The following is a 19,413-nucleotide window of genomic DNA, read 5'->3' as shown; positions in this document are numbered from 1 at the left end:
TGCAAAGGCATTTTCTTAAGGTGTGAAGTGTGTCCAAAAGGGTTTCCTGTCCTTCAAGATAAAAGCTTTTGCAGCAAGGTGAAAGTCAGTGGCATTATTTATTGCTTACTTCTGGCTCTCAGTAACTGTAGGTTTGGCTGTTGGGGAAGGCCGTATGTAAACATTTTGACAGAGTGCAATGTCTGTCCCTTTTAGCAGCCATTTGGGATGGGAAAGGGAGTCTGTCACTGTGTCTGGCACTCCTCCTTGCTTGGAAGAATTAGCTCCTTGTAAATAAAAGCCTCTGCTTTTTCCTGCTGAGGTAGGTCCCTATTGTCTGTTATTTGATTTCCTGTAAGTGGACTTCCACTGCTTTTGGGACATTTAAATAGAAACTAGAAACAGTTTGGTGTAGGACTGTGCACACAGTTTAATGGCAACCCAACTGAGTCATCTTTTTTTTCATGAAGCTACCAGAGTTTGACTTCCCTCTGTCAAAGGTCCTGAAGGACTGGTTATAGGCATCACCTCATGTATATTTCCTGCCAGAGACAAATCAGAGCATGTAACCAAAACCAGGCAGAAACAGCAGGCAGCTTCACAAACACCTTGTGAGCAAGGGGGGAAGCTCCTTTGAAGCTGATGGAGGGAAGCACACTCCTTGCTAAATGACAGCCCTGGGATGCTGCCTGGAGCTGCCTCATCTCAATGCTAGAGCTGCCTGGGAGCCCCTCGTAAGTGAGATCTGGTAGGAGCATAACCCTGTTTATTTCACTAATGCGGTGGGAGGGTTTCTTTTTGACTCAAACAGAAATCCTGGTTGAAACATCTTGTGTGTTCTTAGCAGAATTTATTAATCTCTTTATTTGTTACACTGGTATTTTTTCCATGTGTGCAGGTTTCCCAGATGGCACACACATTTCAAATCCCAATTCTGCAGAAACCTGTGTGAAAGCTATAGTTACAGACTCAGAAGTGAGGCATCTATGCTCTTGTAACCTTAATAGCCAAATATTAAGTAATAGCTCCAGAACTTGTACGAATCAGAAAAAAAGTGGTCTGTTTGGACGTAATAAAGCACATATTGCCATGGGCCTCCCAGTTCATGCACCTGCTGGCACAGACACAGTCAGTAAAGGGAAGCTTGTAATAACATAAAAGCTTGGAATTCAGAGGACTTAAAGCCTTACAAATCATTGAAGAGGGAAGTTTGTATTGCAGAGAAATGAGCTTAAAAGGCCTAGAAAGCCACAGATGCTGATTGTTTCTAGATTCTGCTCCATTTTACTAAGTTAATGTGAATTAGCTGAGGTTACAAGGTTAATCTCTGCAATGTTTACCACTTTCCTGACTAAATAGAGGGGAACACAAGCAGAATGCATTAGGTTTCAGGACTGCAACACCATTTCCGTGCCTCTTCTTGGGAGGTACTGAAAGGTTTGAATAGCCTCTGGGAGTGCAGGTTGCTCAGCACCCTCCAGGCAGTACTCAGCACACGGCTGCATTGCTCCTGGGAGATTTTGGTTACAGGAGGCTTGGAGTTGTTTCTTGCACTAACACAGTCAAACAACTATGTTTTCCACTGCTTGTGTCAGCTGAATCTCTTGCACCTGCTACAGATGATGCACATTTTGGTCAGGAGCTCTCCAGGAAACTTTAGCGCAGATCAGACTTTCCCAGTTTTCTATTTTCACCAAAGCCAGCAGGGTTGAGGGATGTTTTGGGAGAACAGAGAATGTTGGATGGATATAGCAGAGGTCTCAGCTGAGCAAAGCGCAGCTCTCTTATCATCATAGACTTGTAGAATCATTTAGGTAGGAAAAGACCGTTAAGATCATCAAATCCAGCCATTAACCCAGCACTGCCAAGCCCACCACTATACCATGTCCTTAAATGCCACATCTATGTGTCTTTTAAATACCTCCAGGTGTGGTGACCCAACCACTTCCCTGGACAGCTTCAGTCTCTGACAGGCTCCAGTTGTGTGAGCAATGACTGCTGGAGATTTTCTGTTGAGCTGTGTTCTCTCATAGTTTAAGGAGCAGGGAAAGGGCAAAAATATTCAGCCCTGTCTGGTTGAAATAAGCAGCCACATGATTTGTCTGTCCCTGGGTTGGGCAGGAAAAAGAGGCTATACCTGGAAAAACTGTTCACTTAGTGGCTACAGACCTGTACTGCAAGCCCCATTCTAGTTTATTTCCCAGCATAAATGCTTCTGAAGTAAGCTACTTAGGCCACAGAATGTTAGCCTTTTTCTTTTTTTAACAAGAAGCCCCAGTTTGTTTGAGGGATTGCCCTATCTCTGCAAACCTTTAATCACATTATCCCCAGTTTCCATTCCCAGGTCAGCCTCGGGCCCTAGCAGCTTTGAAGACAATTTCCCCAGCCACATGCCTTGAAAGAAGTCTGATTATTAAAATCAGCTTCTTGCTATAAGAGAGGACTGAGAAACCTCCTGAGCAAACAACCCTGGGTCGTAGGACTGAGGATGTCATTGGAACTAAGGTGAAGCAACAGCATTATGAGGAAAGTTAGTACCTCTTTTGTTAAATCTCCACCAAAGTTGTAATTTTCATAAAATAAAAATATCTGGCAAATTCAACCAAAGAAAATAAAACCAGGAAAAAAAAAAAACAAACCCTTTGATAAGGTCCAGCTGCTTAATTTTATTATTTTCTGGGCAAAACTACAGTATTTTTCAGACCTCTGTAGCTTGTTTTCACGTTCATTTAAATGTATTTGAAAATGGAGGGAAACAAAACCTTGAAATGAAACTTGATTTCAGGGAACACTCAAATGACACAAAATGAAACAAACAAACAAAACGTTGTGGATTTTTTTTTAAATCTTATTTTTAAACTATGGTTAAAATAATTTGTTTACACCTGTGAACCAAAAAAAAAAACAACAAAACAACAAAAACCAAAAGTGGTTGATGTTATAACTCTGGGCCTGAGTCCATTAACCCATGGCTATATTTACCAGTCTCTCAGTCCATCCCCTTATTCCTACAGTGGCTTTAAATGTGTTAAAACCATTTAACTGCTTTTTTTGTTTTCCTCCTTTGAAAACGTTTCTAAAATACACAGGTGGATTTTGGAGCACTTAGAAATGCAAGCAATCAAAGCTTTGCTCCAGGGCCAGACTGCTCCAAGGACATTCAAAGGAAAGCAGTTGGAGAGCAATAAATACTCACAGCATACGCTTTTAACAAGGGATGGAGGGATGATTCAGGGTCAGTAGTCATGGCACAGCACCTGGATCCCCCCTTTCCTCCTAACACCAAATGTCTGCAAAAGCCTTACCTTACAGAGAGAGCCTGGCTCTGCTGAACACTTCTCATTCCCTTTTGGGGACTGGTCTATTTTTTAAATTTCAGTAACACTGGAAATTCAGTTTTCCCAGATGAGGAACTGAGGTGAACTAAAAGGAATATGAAGCAAAACATTCCAGTACCACATCATATTTTGAGGGAGTTAGGTGCATATCTAACTGATGTTTGCCAAAAACATCCCAGTTTTGGAATCAAATTCTTGCTCTCCATAAATTATAACAATTACCCAGACTATCGGTAAAAATTTGGAGGGTTTACAGCATTTTGGAAAAAATAATTATGACAAGAATGAGCATGTCTGTGTGCTAGCTACAGCACAGTTCCCACCCTCTAATGTAATCTGCATTTGCAGGCTCGAAATGTCAGACGTGGTGAGGAGATATCTGAGCATAAACAGGAAGGGCCTGAGTCCAAAAAGCTACCCATTGAACTCATAACTTTCCCAGCTATGCCTCTGTTTTAACCCAGATCATTTAGCACGTTTCTGTGTTTTGAAATTCCACTGGGAAGATGTTTGGGCATCATTGAAATGGCTCTGACCATCATTTTCTTCTCCTTATGGGGTTTCCATCTTCAACAAAAGGAGGAGGGTGAGTTTTCCTGACAGCTGGCTGAGTCCCCTACTCTGGCTTGCTGGAAGTGATGCAGGTTACCCACACTCTGTCAAAAAGGGTTGTGTCCAGGCAGAGCCTGCCCTACTGCAGTTGTACCCATCAGAGTCTTACCTGTTGCACACAGAGCATTTGTGACGTTAGCAAAACTAATTTTTTTTCCTATGAAGAACAGCATTTTACAACCACCACCAGAGAGGCAAAGAATGCCTCCGCAAGGAAACAGTTGAAAAATTTCAATGGCCAATTACGTCTGTGCGTGTATGAAACTCAAATTTTGGTTGACCACAAATCTGATTTGTATTTTCGTGGGATCTGGGCCATTTTATGCAGTCTTGACCTCTGCGTGTCAATATTGCTGAGCGGGGGTATACAACATGGCTTAAGTGTGTTGCAATGAAATGTTTATTAATGTCAAACAGAAATTACTCAAGGTATGGCAGACTTTTACCCTGGAAAGACATAAACATATTGCAACAAGTTTTTTGGTTTTATTCCAGTATACTTAAACATAATTTTTCAAAGCTAAGACAGCTTTGATGACTAGGTGGACCTATTATATTAGCAGCGTAATGTCCAAAAGTATTGCACATCCAGTGTTACTTTCATAAGGGTCCAAGTCAGGAGCTGGGGAACAGATTTTTAGGTTACCACTTCTCAAAACTTTTGGCTTGCATGCTGAAAAGTAACATGCCAAGCAACACAGCTCAATAGCAATGTAGGGACCTGCTTGGATACCGTGTCTCAGTGAAGTTAGTGGGACTGCTGCACCAAGAAGGTTAACCACAGAAACAAATGAATATTGCAGGATGAGGCCAGGTTGCACAAACCAAAATCGAGTGCAGTGAAAATCCTGTCTATAAACTGCTCAAAGCCATTTCCATCTGGAGGTGTGTAGAAAGAAGTTGATCTGTACTGACTGGTGACATAGTAACGTTTTATACTGGACAGGCTAATGAAAGTCCAGACAAGAAATAGGCGTCTTGTTACATATATGTTTTCCTTAATTATTGCAACACAAGATTTGGTTTTTCAAGGCAATATCTAGGGTAGAGATTAGGAGATATTGTACATAATAGGACTTATTCCTTGAATGGAATCCAATAGTCTCAAACTAATTTCCAGTTCTTAGAATAAGGTATTTCTCCTGGGGATGGCAATATCTGTGGTTTCAATCTCTCACATCCTACCCAACTGTTTCCTCATTACAGTCTCAGATTTCTTTGTCACCACACAGTTTATACAGGCTCAGATTTAATCAGTAGCAAAACATTCATCAACATGAAACCATGACATTTTTTTCTTCTCAAAAATACCTCCAAGCTCGCTAAATATTTGTCAAGAAAACATTTCCTAGACACAGAGAGCACTGCTGTCCACTTCCTTCTCCATAAGGTCTATTGCAGTCTTTGAATTCTTCCCTAGGATTACAGCCATTGGTATTTTATTCCAATGTAAAGATTTGATAGAAAGCCATCATGCCTCTGGGCTGTAAGTTCACAAGACTCAACATGGAAAGCCCTTCTGTGGTTAACTAACACACTTTATTTCAATATTAGGCTATTTTATCTTCAAAATTATAATTAAGATTCTCACTTGGCAAAATATTTACCTTGTGCTGTGCTTTATCAAAGAGAAAAAAATGATTATATCATTTTCTTCCCCACAGTAAGTGGATACTGCTAGTTGAGCTCTCACAGTGATTTATGAACATAAATAAATTAAGACTTACAAGAGTACTGAGAGATAAGGAAATACTATTCTCCATCTCATGGTACAGGAAACCAAGGCACATATGCCAAGATCACACACAGAGCTGGTGCCAGTGCTAAAGCACACACTTCTCCCCAGCTGTCACCTATCTTGTTTGTCATTTCAGCTCACTCCAGCGTTGACCACTGTCAAGTTGCTTTTAAATTAGGTGCTTGTTTGCCATAAAGTGATGTTTCCAAGCAATTGCAATGATGCCCATTCCACTCACACTCCTCCACCTCTGTTATGATCACCTCCACTTTTTTCATCAGGGTTTTAAGGTCTGCTGGTTTTAATAGTGTCACACTACCACAGTACTTTATGCCTGTTTCAGGGTGAAAGCATGCAGGAGATGACACCCTAACCTCTCCCAGCTCCCATGCAGGGTGCAAACATCTAGGGCTTGGGGAAATGTGGAAGATTCAACTGAGTTTTGTGTCCAGAAAATCAGCTGTGGTCTCTGTGCTGCAAGTTGTGGTTACACTCTTCAGAATTAACTCCTGTGGTTTCATACAGCACGGATACCTTCTGCTCAGGAAAGATCACATTCAGTTAAAAACCTCAGGCTCTGAGAAATGAGCTCCAGAAAATCTCAATCAAGTGGTTTAAGATGTTACTGCCCGTGGCTTTCTGCCCTGCCTCTGTGATGAAGTTTATGGGCCCTAGTCAGCAGCACAGTGCTCTTGTGCCACAGCTGCTCCAGTGGTTAGGCTGGTGCCTTGGTTTAAGTCCCCAAAGAGATGGGTTTATGCTACGGCTGGGAACAGGAAGCACAGAGGCATGTTGCATTTGGCTGACTCTGATACAAGGACTGCATTGTCCAGTAACAGCCAAATGGATGTTAGATCTCTTCTACTCCCTGGCTTTATAGTCCCTCAGTGCAGAGATGATTTCCATTTCTCAACAAAGCCTGCTCCCAAAATCTGGTCCACTGGCCACTTATTTTGAGGAGGATCCTAAAACTGGAGTCTGGTCTCCTGAATCCCAGAAGAGACAAGGTATGCTTGGAGAACGCTTCACACCAAGAAGTTCACACACCAAATATCGAGTTATCTTTACTTCTGTTTTACAGATGAAAAAAGGCACCCTCCTGGGGTATCTACCTGGGAAGTGAATAGAGACCCCAGAATTTGAATTTCTCTTCAGCCTGAGAAGGCTCAAGCTTGTAGCACCCTCTAGCCTGGCGTGCACTCAGTGCAACAGGCAATGGAGTGAGCAATGTGGAGAGGCAGAGAGGGGCAGGAGCTGAGTGCCTTCTCCAGGAGCAGTTTAAAAGTGTGTTTTGTACAGGTGTTTAGTGTTAGTGACTCTAACCTGAAACGTTTCACCAGTGAGGTGCAGAGGAGATCAGCACTGTCATCTGGCCTTCTGCTCTCCTACATCCGCTTCTGGTATAAGCTGGGTCCTGACTTTGACACCTGCGAGAGCAGCAGATCCAGCTGTGCATCAACAGAGCCAGCTGGGGCTTCTGCTTCACTCCCAACTGACCTGCCCATCACCACCAGTGGGATGAGAGCACAAGCAGTGCAGCAAGCTGCTGGGAAGCAGAGCTGCAGCCTCACCGCTGCTGGCAACAGTAGCAGACAAAGGAGCCAGAGGCCAAAAGCCTAAGCAGGAGCAAGGACCAAGGCAAGGCTGGCCTGGTGCTGACAGCATTCTCCTCTGTCTCCATGTGGATCTCACTGAAGAGTGCAATGTTTGGGGTCAGTCCATTGTGTTCTCTTTCACACTATGGCTGCATTACAGCCACCAGAGCCAGCGTCTATTGCACAACTGGAGTGACTATGCAGAGGAAACATCCCTCAGCTATGGGTTCCTGGCACCAAAACTGGTACCAGTCTCAGCTTGGCTGGGGTCACAGGCTTCCTGCAGTTAGCTAAGCCAATCTGCTTCGTTACTTTGTATGTCATGAATAAATCCCAGAAGTCTGGATCATCCCACAGCAGCTGCTTAACAAGCCATCTCCACTGCTGACCTTGCAGCCTGCTTGGTGTGGGCCGGATAGGCAGCTGTTCTGACACTCTTTGGAGGATGCTAATGATCCTGTAGAGCTCAATCCAAACAGAGGTAGCAGAAACCCCACATTATTCACATTTGGAGCAAAATCTTTTCTAGAGAGAGTATTGGAAGGTTTGTACTGGAGCAAGTGTTTTCTTATTTTAGAAATTACGTATGAACATAGATGTTGAAACATAACAAAGCAGAAACGATACTGAAATGGCTGCTTTGTGAAATCCTATAATGGGAAATTCTTTTACGAACCACCTTTAAAAATTGGCAAATGTTACTAATATTCCTCCAGGCAACACTTGGACTATTATTTAAAATGGGATGTGTGGTGTCCCAGAGCGACTGTTCTCCTGAACTGCAAAACATTCTGTAGGACCTGTGAAATATGAAATGATTTAAGGAGGAAAGAGGGTTATGCAGTTCTGCTTTGTGTGGTTTCTACTACCTCTAAAGTAGTTTTAGAGGAGAGCGTGTTCTGGGCTGTAATTCAAACAGTGTTACAGATGTTGTAAGGAACAGAAAAAATGGACAAATTGGGGGCACCTGATGAAAAACACTGTTACTTTCTCTATTTGCTGCCCCTAGCACACAAACATATTGCTTAGATTCACTTGAGCAATTATATTAAATGCAACTGCACTTATTAAGGAGGCCTGAAGTGAGCTTTAAGTAGAAAGGCTGGATTGTAGCACTTTGGTTCTGGAGAGCATCCTCAGCACTCAGGGTGGCGTGAATCAGCAACAAACAACACACACTCAAGGGACCCCAGCAGAGATGAGACATCTTTTCCATCTGCCCCAACTCTTACACAGCAGCGCAAGGACAAGCTGTAACTCATACGTCTGTGGAAGGGTCTGGGAGTTTTTCTGCACATACCTGAAATTTCGGCTCCAGCACAGAAGTATATTATGTGTGATTTTTCACAGTGAAAGGTGACCTTAATGCTGCAGAGTTTTTCTTGTGGGTGGCAGGGAATGGGTTCATTTTTAGAGACACCATTGCAGGTTGTCTTTTGGAGCTTGGGGAGCCTGGCAGAAATGCCCTAATCCCACTGCAAGCTTCAGAGGATCAACAAAAGGATCTCTCACCATGTTCCCTGGTGAGAGAAGCCTCAGTGCAGCACTGTGTGAGAAGCTCAGGGTAAGTGGACATGAGCTGCATGTGTTTAGCTCTGCTGAGGACCTGTCCCTCGGTGCAGAGAGTGACCCCATACACAGGAAGGACACTGTGTGGGCAGGCCTAAAGGATGTTCTTGGTTATGTATTGTATTCACTAAACCATTATGCTCAAAGAACAGCAAGGTTATGAAAATGCCGCTTGTGTTTTTCTGCCACAGTGCTCTGCTCGGAGTGTGATCTGGCAGCAGGAAGAAACCACATACACCAGCAGTTCTTGTAGGGGACGGCCTCCTACAGTGCAAAGGGACTGATAAGTGGTTTTCAAGGAACTCAGTGGATGAATCCAAGAACATACAGCCAAATGGATGCAAGTGGGGATATATCTTCAGCAGGGATCAAGTTTCGAGAATAGACAGATCCCAGAGGACTGTTAGGTACAGACTCAGGAGCACAAGTCAGGTATTCCAAACCTGAGGGAGATTTTACTATAAAGATCACAAAGAGTAAATCTACATTCCAGCATGGAAAGCATCTGCGAGGAAAGGCGTCTTGCGGGCAATAGAAGGTGGACAGCTAACAGGAACAGCAGATCTCTATATCCCTGGCCAAAGCTGCAGTTCTGAGCTTTCCTCTCCATACCACAGCTGTAGATCAGGGATGATGTGAAAAACAGCAGCCTTACACTGGCCCACAAAGCAGTGCTAATGAAATCATATCCAGGATGGCTGTATCCTGCTGGCCATCTCCTGCAAAAGCACTGGGAGCACTAGAGAAATGCTGATCAGCAAAGCCATACTGGGGCATATATCTGGCTTTGAGGGATGGGATACAGCTCCTATTGGGGCAACAAGGGGATGAACTGGGAACACTGCCCCCTTTCCCAGGCAGAAGGGGCAGCCCTTTGGGACTACCCTGTAGGCACTCATACAAGAAACAGCCTCCAATCCTGGGGCAAATCCCACAAGTGAATTCTTCCCTCACTCCTATTTCCCATCTGCCACCTCCAACCAACTCCACTCTGCTGGGGTCTTAAAACATGTATAAAATGTGGGTGTCAGACTCCGAAGGGCTTCCTGGTTTTCTTGGGTAGAAAGCAAGAGCCTGTGAGGAAGTGGTAACTGCTGTCCCTCTGGATGCCGGTTGACTGTGGCTGAGTGCCTCCAGGATCTGGTCTCTCCTCTTTCCATGGAGTGAGACATGGTGTCCTTTCTCTATTGAAGAGCAAAGGAAATTCACGGAGGCAATACAAGCTTTGATTCTTCCCATCTACTTGAAATTCCCTATGCACTGGTAAACCTTCCGTCACATTGAAGATCTGTAAAAGAAAAATGATACACAAATGTGTAGTATTTTGCCACTCTCTAGGAGCAATGCCCTGAGTACCGCAGTATTGCTGTGTCAGGCAGGGACACCTCCAGGAAACATTTTGCAGCACATCTTGCAGCCAAACCACAGCGGTGGTGTTGAAAGACACAAAAAATTTTTTCCCTTCCTCCAACTGGCCAAAATACAAGGAGGAGTGAGATTTGCAAATTGCCAAATTAAGCTCAGCCAGAGTCTGTGGCTGCTGTCATTAAGAAAAACCCTGCAATAAATGTTTACAAAGCGTTTCAGAAATAATGGATCTCTGTAGAACAGGGTTGGGAAATTTCCAGCACAGAACAGGTTTCAGCAGAGAAATGCTGATTTGTTGAAACTGTGGGGTTTGCGGAGTTGTATGGGTTTTGACAAACTTTCAATGAACTACAGCAGCAATTGCCAAACCGGGGCTGGGAGCTTGTTGGAAGTAAGTTCAAGCAGAAATGAAGCCTGCATCTGGATCTGGGTCATGAGTCTAGAAAAGGCTACAGTGTGGGCAGATTTTGGCTTTATGATCCTTTATGCCAGGGCAGCCCCTCTGTACAGAGTGCCCTGGGGCACAGAGTGACAGTGCTCCAAGGCTCCACACTACCAGAGCTGTCAACACTGCAGTGCTTTCAGGTTTGCACCTCAGAGAACGCTTATGGGCATACACCTCACAGATGCAATAGTCATAGAACAGGTAAAAATATTTTAAATGAAGTGTAAAAGCATAAAACAAAAAAAGAATGAGGACAGTTTTGGAGGGATGGAAGCTATTCCTGGGCCTTTCTCTAGTTCAGACAATAGGTTTTGAAAGAAACTAAAAGCAGGGAAATAAAATATTCAAACAAGTCAGAAGAAGCCACTTCCATTTTCAGTTTGAGATAGTGGAGGGTTTCCTCCTACAGTGTTTTTTTCTGACAGTTCCAACTTTTTTGAAAACTTTTCCCAAAAGAATGCAATAAAGTTCCTGATTTGGGAATCAGACAGACTCAAAAAGACAGACTTTTTAAGCCAACACAAAACAAAACATGGCTTGAGCTCAGCTGCTGACTGGTAAGCCCACTTCCCTGAATGACTCCCACCACCAGCCACTCCAGCACAACCACCCAGGGCCAGCACAGCTATCTACCAGGCAGGACACATGGGATCCCAAACAGCTCTGGTGTTCCCCCACCTCATGTCACCACTTCACTGGCATCATGCTGGGCGGCTGCCCACCTGGAAGAAACTCAGCTGAGTTATGGGTACCCATGCTGCCCAGGAAATGCAGTTTTCTTCACTCTGTCCCAGAGAAGCAATGAGGATGGACTGATGCTCTGGCTTGCTGGCTGATTAATGCCATCAGCATTTCAAAGGTGTCATCTGAAAACCAATACTCAGTCTTTAAAGAACTTTTGCTCCCGATTACAGGCTTTAGCATGTCCAGAGAGACTGGCAGAAATCTGTGAAGGATGTGTGTTCACACTTCCCAACTCAGAGAATTGGTTTGTCCTACCATGGAGCCCAGCCCCCCAGCCACTGTTGCTCATGTATTAGAAAGTATTAATACAAAAACAAATAACTTAAATCTACAGGGAGGAATTTCATCCTGAAACACAAAAAGTGAGCTATAACTACATGAGTTATTGCAATCTGGCATTCTCCAGCCAAAATAGTAATTAGGCATTCTAGTGAGTTTGTGGCTATATTAACCCCTGGGGACCCATTCATTGACTCTTGTGAATTACTAGCTGATAAATACCATGCTTGGTCTTAAACAAGAGGGGAAGGGGCAGGGAAGGTGGTTGCTTCAGAAGGGTACCCAAAGCCCAAAGGAGGGTACCACAGGAGCCCAGATCTGCTTCTGCTAGGTTTTGCTCATTCACTGCCATTCTTTTACTGTTCTTCCCACCACTGCCTTTCCTAGTTAAACTGACCCTTCCCAACAGAGCACAGCAGCAAGGGTTCCCATAAATCCAGCTCACCTTACCACTTTTCCATTGTCTAGAAAACCATTTTCTGAGGAAACATTACTCAGGCATGTGTTGTTCAGGTAGAAGCCAGGTACTCGTATGGTGTTAAGTCTTCCCTATGTTTTCCCAAATGTCTTCTAAACTCCTGCATCCTATCAAAGGCTGACTACCACACCCAGAGATGATGTGACTGCCTTGCCCACATCTCTTCTCTTGCACAGGGCTTGCATGCTATTTGCAAACACTATCCTTGAGTCATGTCAATCCTCTGGCAGAGCTGAGCCCTGAGCCTCTGCCATCTGACTCCTGCCTCAGGACCCCTGCCTGCTGCAGTATCTGCTGAGGACTGTTGAGGCTCCTGGGCTGAGCCTCCTAGGAACTGTGAGATGGGGGATGAAGGGAGGAAGAGCACAATACACCTTGGCTGAAGGTATGGCATGGAGCTGGAGCTGAAAATAGCTGGCCTGCCATTGCATGTGGCTCCTGTGCCTGGTTTCCTCAGTTCAGATCATTTCTTCTGACTAAAAAAGACCTACTAAAGGATGCAGAAAAGAGCATTTTTTTTTTCTGAGTTCTGCAATAAGGGGATTCTGTAGATCCCCTTCTTGCCCTCAGTTCACAGCATTGGCTTTCATAAAAAGACTGTGTCCTTGTAAGCCTGAGACCCTGCTAATGAAGAGAGGAATAAAATCTGCTTGGAAAAGGCCAGTCACCTTCTATGTTGTAAAATGCAATGACTTTCTTAATCACTTTATAAAATAATTTTACAGAAAAACAGGCTGCGTCAATGGTCCAAAGAATCAGCTGTTAGTGAAAGTGTTTGGATTTTTTTTCTCTCAGCTGAATAAGGGATAGTTCAAAAATTTTTCTGTAGTGGGTCCATAAATAAAACTCAATTAGAGAAGAAGGAATAGTGGAGGTGATCTTCTTATTCTCTTTTCAGCTAAAGAAATACCAGAGGAACGTGACTGCAGTATTATTTTACCAAGCTTTAGGTGATCTTATAGTACCCTTAAAAAAAAAACAGCAATAGGTAAAGGTATGCTCCTATTCTGTTATTCATGATCTAAATCAAAAGCTAGCGGACTTCTAGTGACTTTAAGCAAGTTGCTAGGTCTCATGGTTCATTATTATGAAAACGGGCAACAGCTCAGCCCACCTTAGGAAAGGTTTTGTGAGGTTAAGTACAGAAAAGACCGTGAGGTATCAATATAGAGATGCTTAGTCGCAAAGCACCAGACTTCACACTTCACCCTTCTCCTGAGGGTATCAGATATGGGAAAACATAGTCATCCTGAAAAGCCTGCTTACATTCAGAGCATTCAAAGACCCATCCTTTTACAATGTCGTCTTGCAGGTAAGGCACATTTCATAGAGGCCTTCTGAAACCAGGGGATGGTAGGCTTCTTTTTTTCCAGTTCACTTTTGCAACCATGAAGAATTGCAGGTAAGCTAAAACTGCTGTGCAGGCAGCAAAGTGGTGATGGCAGGTTTTCTATGTCTGTGTTAGCTGTCTAGGCAAGGAGCACCATGGGAAGACTGACAGACCTGCCTGTGTGCACTGGTGGGGCAGGCAGCTGCTAACAAAAGGCATGGCTGACAACCCCATCCTGCTTGTTCTACCCTAGGGAGGGCTTTAATAAGATTCCTCTCATTCTCTTCCTTGCCCAGTGTTGTAATGATCACACAAACTTAATAACTTTGAGACTTCATCCCTTCTCTCCAGTCTGCTAAGAGGTTTGAAAGTCATTAGGGAGGGATTGAAAGGCAGATGGATAGATATGCTGATCCTGTAAAGCCTGGTTTCCTTAGGAAACTAAGTTAAGAAATGTAAGCTGCTATTCTCAATGGTACTCTAATTTTGGCAGCTGAGATTTAAAAACCCCAGTGCTATAAGACTTGAGTGCTGGCAACTCTGCAGTAATCAACCTATCCAGAAACTTCATCCTTTTATTTTTCTTCTGAATCACAGGTGTTGGGAGACACCTCAGCGTCTGGGTGCCAAACTTGTGACAACTTAAAGCTGACCAAGCCTTGAATATTGAGCATAGGGCTCACACAACTGGTCCCCATCACACTCCTCAGAGTGCACATGCAGCACAAACCCCAGCTCCTGCCCCACAGCCTTGACACTGGGAAGATTATGGCCTCCTGGATTTGTTGGCCAGCCCTGCCGGGTACCAGGACAGAGAGGGGAAGCAACAGCTGCACTGCACAGAGGCAGATAGTTCCACATGGCAGATGCTTCCAAATAGTGGCTGCTACCATCAGAAAACTTATCTATCACAGAGTAAACTCTAAACGCACTGTGCTGGCTGCCCTTCTAACACGCAGCTAGCCACCCTGCAGTGCCGCAAGAATTCACATATAACACAGAACTCTGACTATGCAAAAAGAGTATGTAGCTTTAGCTTTACTGGCCTTGTTTCCACCTTATCTCTTTTCTTCCAGCTTTTGACCATCACAAATTGAGTCTAGATCAGCCTGCAATGATCCAGAACCTGACCTGGCACACCTGGAGTTTGGCTCCTTGGGAGTTACTCTTCTATTCCCTTCAGAAGAGCCTCAGCTGACAGTGTGTGAATATCACCATCCTAACCAGAGGAGAACATTAACCCAGAAGTGGGGGAGAAAAGAGGCCTTTTGCCTGTGACTCCAGATGTCCTCTTTCTACCAGGAGAAGCTGCTGGCAGGGTCCTTCAAGAACTGCCTTATCCTCCTGTTCCTCTGAGACTGCATGAATCCTTCCAACACAACTGACTTCCTGCACCAGACCCAAAGTTTCTCCTTTGGCATCAGAGACCTTGTGCACAGCACAGGTACTGCCACATTTCAGCCCTTCCTCAGGTGTGCTGAGCACAAAAGCTCTGTCCTCCTCATCACAGTGAAAGCCCGAGTGCCTGTATTGCTGTGTCCCCTGGGCAGAGTGCTTGTGCTCCAGGTCCCAGGGAGTGCCAGGCACACATTTGATTGAGCATGCTTGTGCTGGAGAGCAGCACGACTCACATAGGTGCTCCAGGCAACAGCCAAAGTAAAGTGACAGCGAAAATTTGCTGTCAGAGCCCAAGGTTTGAAAGCTCTTTAGCAGAGGGGTTCTGCTGAAGCATTTTCACTCTTTTATACCCAGAAAGCCAATTAGGAGCACATAGAGCATAGACTGTCAGTCACAGCATTCACAGAAGAAAAGTGAGACAGTAGGGATGGGGGATGATTAAAAGGATAAGAGACTATATGGACAGAAAACGGTTTCAGGAATCACTATGATTTGTGATGGATTGATTAATGATACTGAATAAAAACCCAAAGGTTCCATTTTGTACCATCCCACGGGTACAGAAAAATTCAGTGAATTAATGAAAAAAAAAAAGAAAAGGCAATACCCCAGAAAATTACCCTTATAGAGATCTGGGCTGAACAAACATACATCCTCTTTATGTGTTTCCTACTACTGAGTGTTTTCATTCTAAGAGCAGCAATTTGGTACACTGGATAAATTATATGAATGGATTCCTTCCACACTCGCTAATACTGCCTGAAACTGAAGAATGCACAACACCAAACTGCAAAACAGGATAACAACCTCAGGAACAGCTCTCCAAAGATATAGCTGCAATAGTTATGCTTTAGCTATGGTGTACGGTTTTAGATTACAACAGTTTAGATAGCAGAATTGAGAAGTCTAAATAACTTATTCTTCAGCTCTTACAACAAGGTGTACACCCTTCTGCATCTGCAAAGGGCACTGTAAAAGTGCTAACAGCCAATATCCCACATTTATAACCTTTGTAGGATACCAGTTCTGTACCACTGTGGCAAAAAGTTCTTTCTGCACAGAGGCAGAATATTTTCCAATAAATTGTCCTCAAATTAGAGCTGAAAACAATTAAGTTTCTCAAGAGAAAAATCAATTAATTTTGCCATATTCAGCTGAAAACCTAACTTACTTCTACTTGCAGCCACATTTTTTTTCCAATTTTGCAACTGAAGTAAAAAATTGCCCAAGGCAGACACTTGATACAAATTCTCCAAGTAATTCCTCATAAGATTTCCAGACAGCCCTAATACACGTCACATCCATGACGTGTGCAGCACCCTTGTTTCCAGTGTCATCCCAGGGCACTGTAGGATCCAGCTCATCATTCTGAAGCAATTTGAAAAGGAGGATGTCTTCTCTAGTGTCCTACCCACTGCTCTCTGGAGCCTCTGGGACTGCCCAGTGACATCAGGGTTGCACTCACCTGAGCTGTCTCAGGAGACATGAAGGAATGGCAGCACAAAGCAGTGCAGCCCAGGCCAAGGGGGTACTAATAGGTTACACAAATGAAACGTTGCTGCCTCACTGAAACTTTAGGAGTGTAAAGAGAAGGTGGGGGAAGAGAAAAGTAAACACCCTCACTGCTCCCTCTTCTCAGCTTTCTTCGAGAGCTTATTATAATAACAAACTGGGCTAACCTGGGGGCAAAAGGCAACCTTGGTTCTTCAGGAACACTGTGCCTGTTGGCTCCCAAGATCAACTCTTTGCACCGTGCACAGGTGAGTTAGTGTCCTCCAGTCTCATACCTTGTGGTCATGTCACTGTCAGAGTGAAAGCTGTCTGGCTGTGGGATAAGCCGGACTTGTTGGAGGAACTTGACAGAGATTTCTTCCTCCCCCTCCCAAGCCTCTCTTTTGCATAGGCACAGGGTGATAGCAGTACCTCACTGCACTGCTTGTCACCCTGCACTGACAGTCAAGAAGTGCTGCCCCCAAGGGATGGCCCGATCCTGCCTCTAGGCTGAGCTCTGCCCAGCAGTGATTTCTCCTGTGCAAGGCACCCATCCCCATCCCTCACACACTGCTCTCACACCCTTTCCTTGGGGAACATGCTGCCTCTGCAGGGAAACAAAAAGAGCATTTCAAAGCATTTTTTCCCTCAAAGTGCTGAGTCCTGGGCAATTGCAGCTGCTCCTGTCCTTCTGTCAGGCCATGCTCCTAAATCAGATGCTGCCATTTAAGGCACAGAAGAAGCGTCTGGTGTAAGGCCATCCTCAGATAGCCCTGATGCACAGCAAAACCTCTGCAACAACAGCTATGAGTAGCAAAAGAGAAGCAACTGCAATAATTCCCTGGGGTGGAGAGGTGATGTTTATCCAAGATCTCTGAGGGAAGCAAAGTGTGAAACAGCAGAGTCATTGGCAGGCTCTTTGAAGCAACAGTGAATAGACAGCTCACAAGTCCCCATTGCCAAGCTACGCTACTGCCTCTGCATCTGCCTGTGGAAAGGCTGCTACAGACGTGGAGATACTCCTGCCTTCTCAGAAGCAAGGCTGTGTGGTATTAGGGTCTGGGTCTCTCTGCCCTGGAAGGATGCTCTTCTGCTCTGACTCCCATACAAGATGATCCATGAAACTATGGGGACGTGTCTAAGGACTACAGGCTCTGTCAGGGTGAGTCTTGAAGCCTCTTCCAACACCAGTATTTGTGCTATCTGCTCCTGCCTACCTCTGCATAGAGAAGTACATGGTAAAGTCTGCTGAGACCAATGCAAATCAAAGACCATCGCATCTAAATTTCAATGCACTACTTTCCTCTCCTGTGTTTTTCCCTCATGAGGTTCCACTCTTTTGTGCCACTTTTGTCCCTCTCTGACCCCTTTCTTGTCCCCTGGAAAATCATTGTTGTGCTTTCTCACATACCTACTAATATCACACCTCTCTCAAGCCTGTACTCCAGATTCTCAGACTGACCTCCAGGAGGTCTTCATGGAAGCCTGCTTTGAAGTCCTGCCTGCAGACAACCCAGTGACTTGTAGAGGATATTTATGGTGCAGATGTCCCTAATGTGCCTATATTGTCAGATGTCTCTTGGGCTGAGCTCCTCAGGGATTCAGTATCTGAGAAGCACTGTGTCCACGGGCACTCAGAGCCATCAAAGAGCTCAGTGGTCAAGCTGTTAGCAGGGCATGCATAAGATCAAATCTGACTTTCTCATAAGTTCACCTCCACAGCCATAGAGAACCCAAGGATCTAAGATACCTTGCTATGACTGGACAGGAGTTAGGTATCTTGGTACTTTTGGGGCAGCATCAGCAAAGCTGAGGTTGAGATCCTTCTTGCCCCATTTAAAGGCAAAAAAGTCTGATATGAGTGTAGTACAGCAGTGCAAGTGCCTTCATGCACCACTGTGTGCTGGAGACATCAAAAATCACACTGCTGATCAATAGCACCTACTTCAGCAATCCAGCAGCCAGCTAGTTAATGCAGGAAACCTTGCAACTCAGAGGTTTCCAGGAAGTTCCAAGTGTCTTGCAGGCTGTGTGGCTGCTCCTGGGGAGTGATCTATGCTCCACCATGACCCTGGCCTTTTCCATTCCACGCTGCTACTCTTTCAAGTTGCCCTAAGGAGGCCCTCCATGCTGGCCTTTGAAGAGAGTGCCGTGCTGCCCAGGTGGGATCTGCTCCCTGGCAGTGATGGAGCAGCATATCAGAGGCAAACAGCAGATCCTACCGTGCAAGGCTCTGCTTTCACTGCACTTCATGGTAGATCCAGCCATCACCTACAGGCTGACAGGTTAAAGTGATTTATTGTGTTTTTTCTCAAAAGACTAGGTTTTGCTAGGTGCATTAATAGCACTTACAAGTACAGAACCCAGATAAGAGATACATAAGGGTTTGCCCACTGTGGCTAGGGAAACATACCAAAATCTCTCTAGGCAAAGTATTTCACACTGCCAGCTGATCTCTTTTGTTCTTTCCCTTCCCTCCAGGGGAAGTGATATTTTCTGGCAGCATCTGCCTTTATTTTCTGATGTTTTTCTTTATTAGAGGCTGAGGCTCACTGAAAACACAGAGCATGTATTCAGCTGGGTTTGGGCTTGGGCTTGTAATATTATAAGCTCAATTTGGTTGTGATACTCATGAGCAAAATGTTTGTACTTTCTCTTTCGGCAAGGCTATCCATGGGAAATTAAGTGCTGGGAAGCTCTCTGGGCGCTGGCAGTTTGTTTCACATCTCTAAACTCTATCAGCCAACAGAAAGATAGAAAAAATGAAGCAGATATGGCAAGCAGGGATCCCTCTTACTTTTTTTTCCCAAATTGCATTTGGACAAGGCAGTTTTGGTCAGGACATACATGCAGACTAGAACTGGGCACCAAGTTTCTTCCTGAAAACCTAAAGGTCCCAGGAGAAACACCATTGCCAGAAGCAAGCTACAGAGACCTGCTGCATATCTCATTGAATTTAATCCCATCTAAATCCTGGTGTGCAGAAAACAATGGGAGTTTGTCGCTATTAAGGCTTAAATCTCTAGTCGCTGACGTTAAAAGCCAGGAA

At 44.5% G+C, this 19,413-nt stretch overlaps 1 protein-coding gene across 3 annotated transcripts in view; it reads right to left on the bottom strand.

Moving 5' to 3' along the window:
- Positions 1-17,721, bottom strand: part of VSTM4 (V-set and transmembrane domain containing 4) — a 454,962-nt gene extending 437,241 nt beyond the window's left edge. For all 3 annotated transcript variants that reach the window (XM_061459242.1, XM_061459243.1, XM_061459244.1), the window contains exon 1: positions 17,713-17,721. The gene's annotated coding sequence lies outside the window, so the exon portion shown is untranslated. The remainder of the gene's footprint in view (positions 1-17,712) is intronic.
- Positions 17,722-19,413: the final 1,692 nt, after the last annotated feature.

Source organism: Pezoporus flaviventris, unplaced genomic scaffold (assembly GCF_033815535.1).
Source record: "Pezoporus flaviventris isolate CSIRO_AGI_PZ_B2104156 unplaced genomic scaffold, CSIRO_AGI_Pfla_v1 ptg000029l, whole genome shotgun sequence".
Taxonomy (NCBI): domain Eukaryota; kingdom Metazoa; phylum Chordata; class Aves; order Psittaciformes; family Psittacidae; genus Pezoporus; species Pezoporus flaviventris.
Note: the sequence above shows the minus strand (reverse complement) of the source record. Positions and strands in the feature narration are given on the sequence as shown.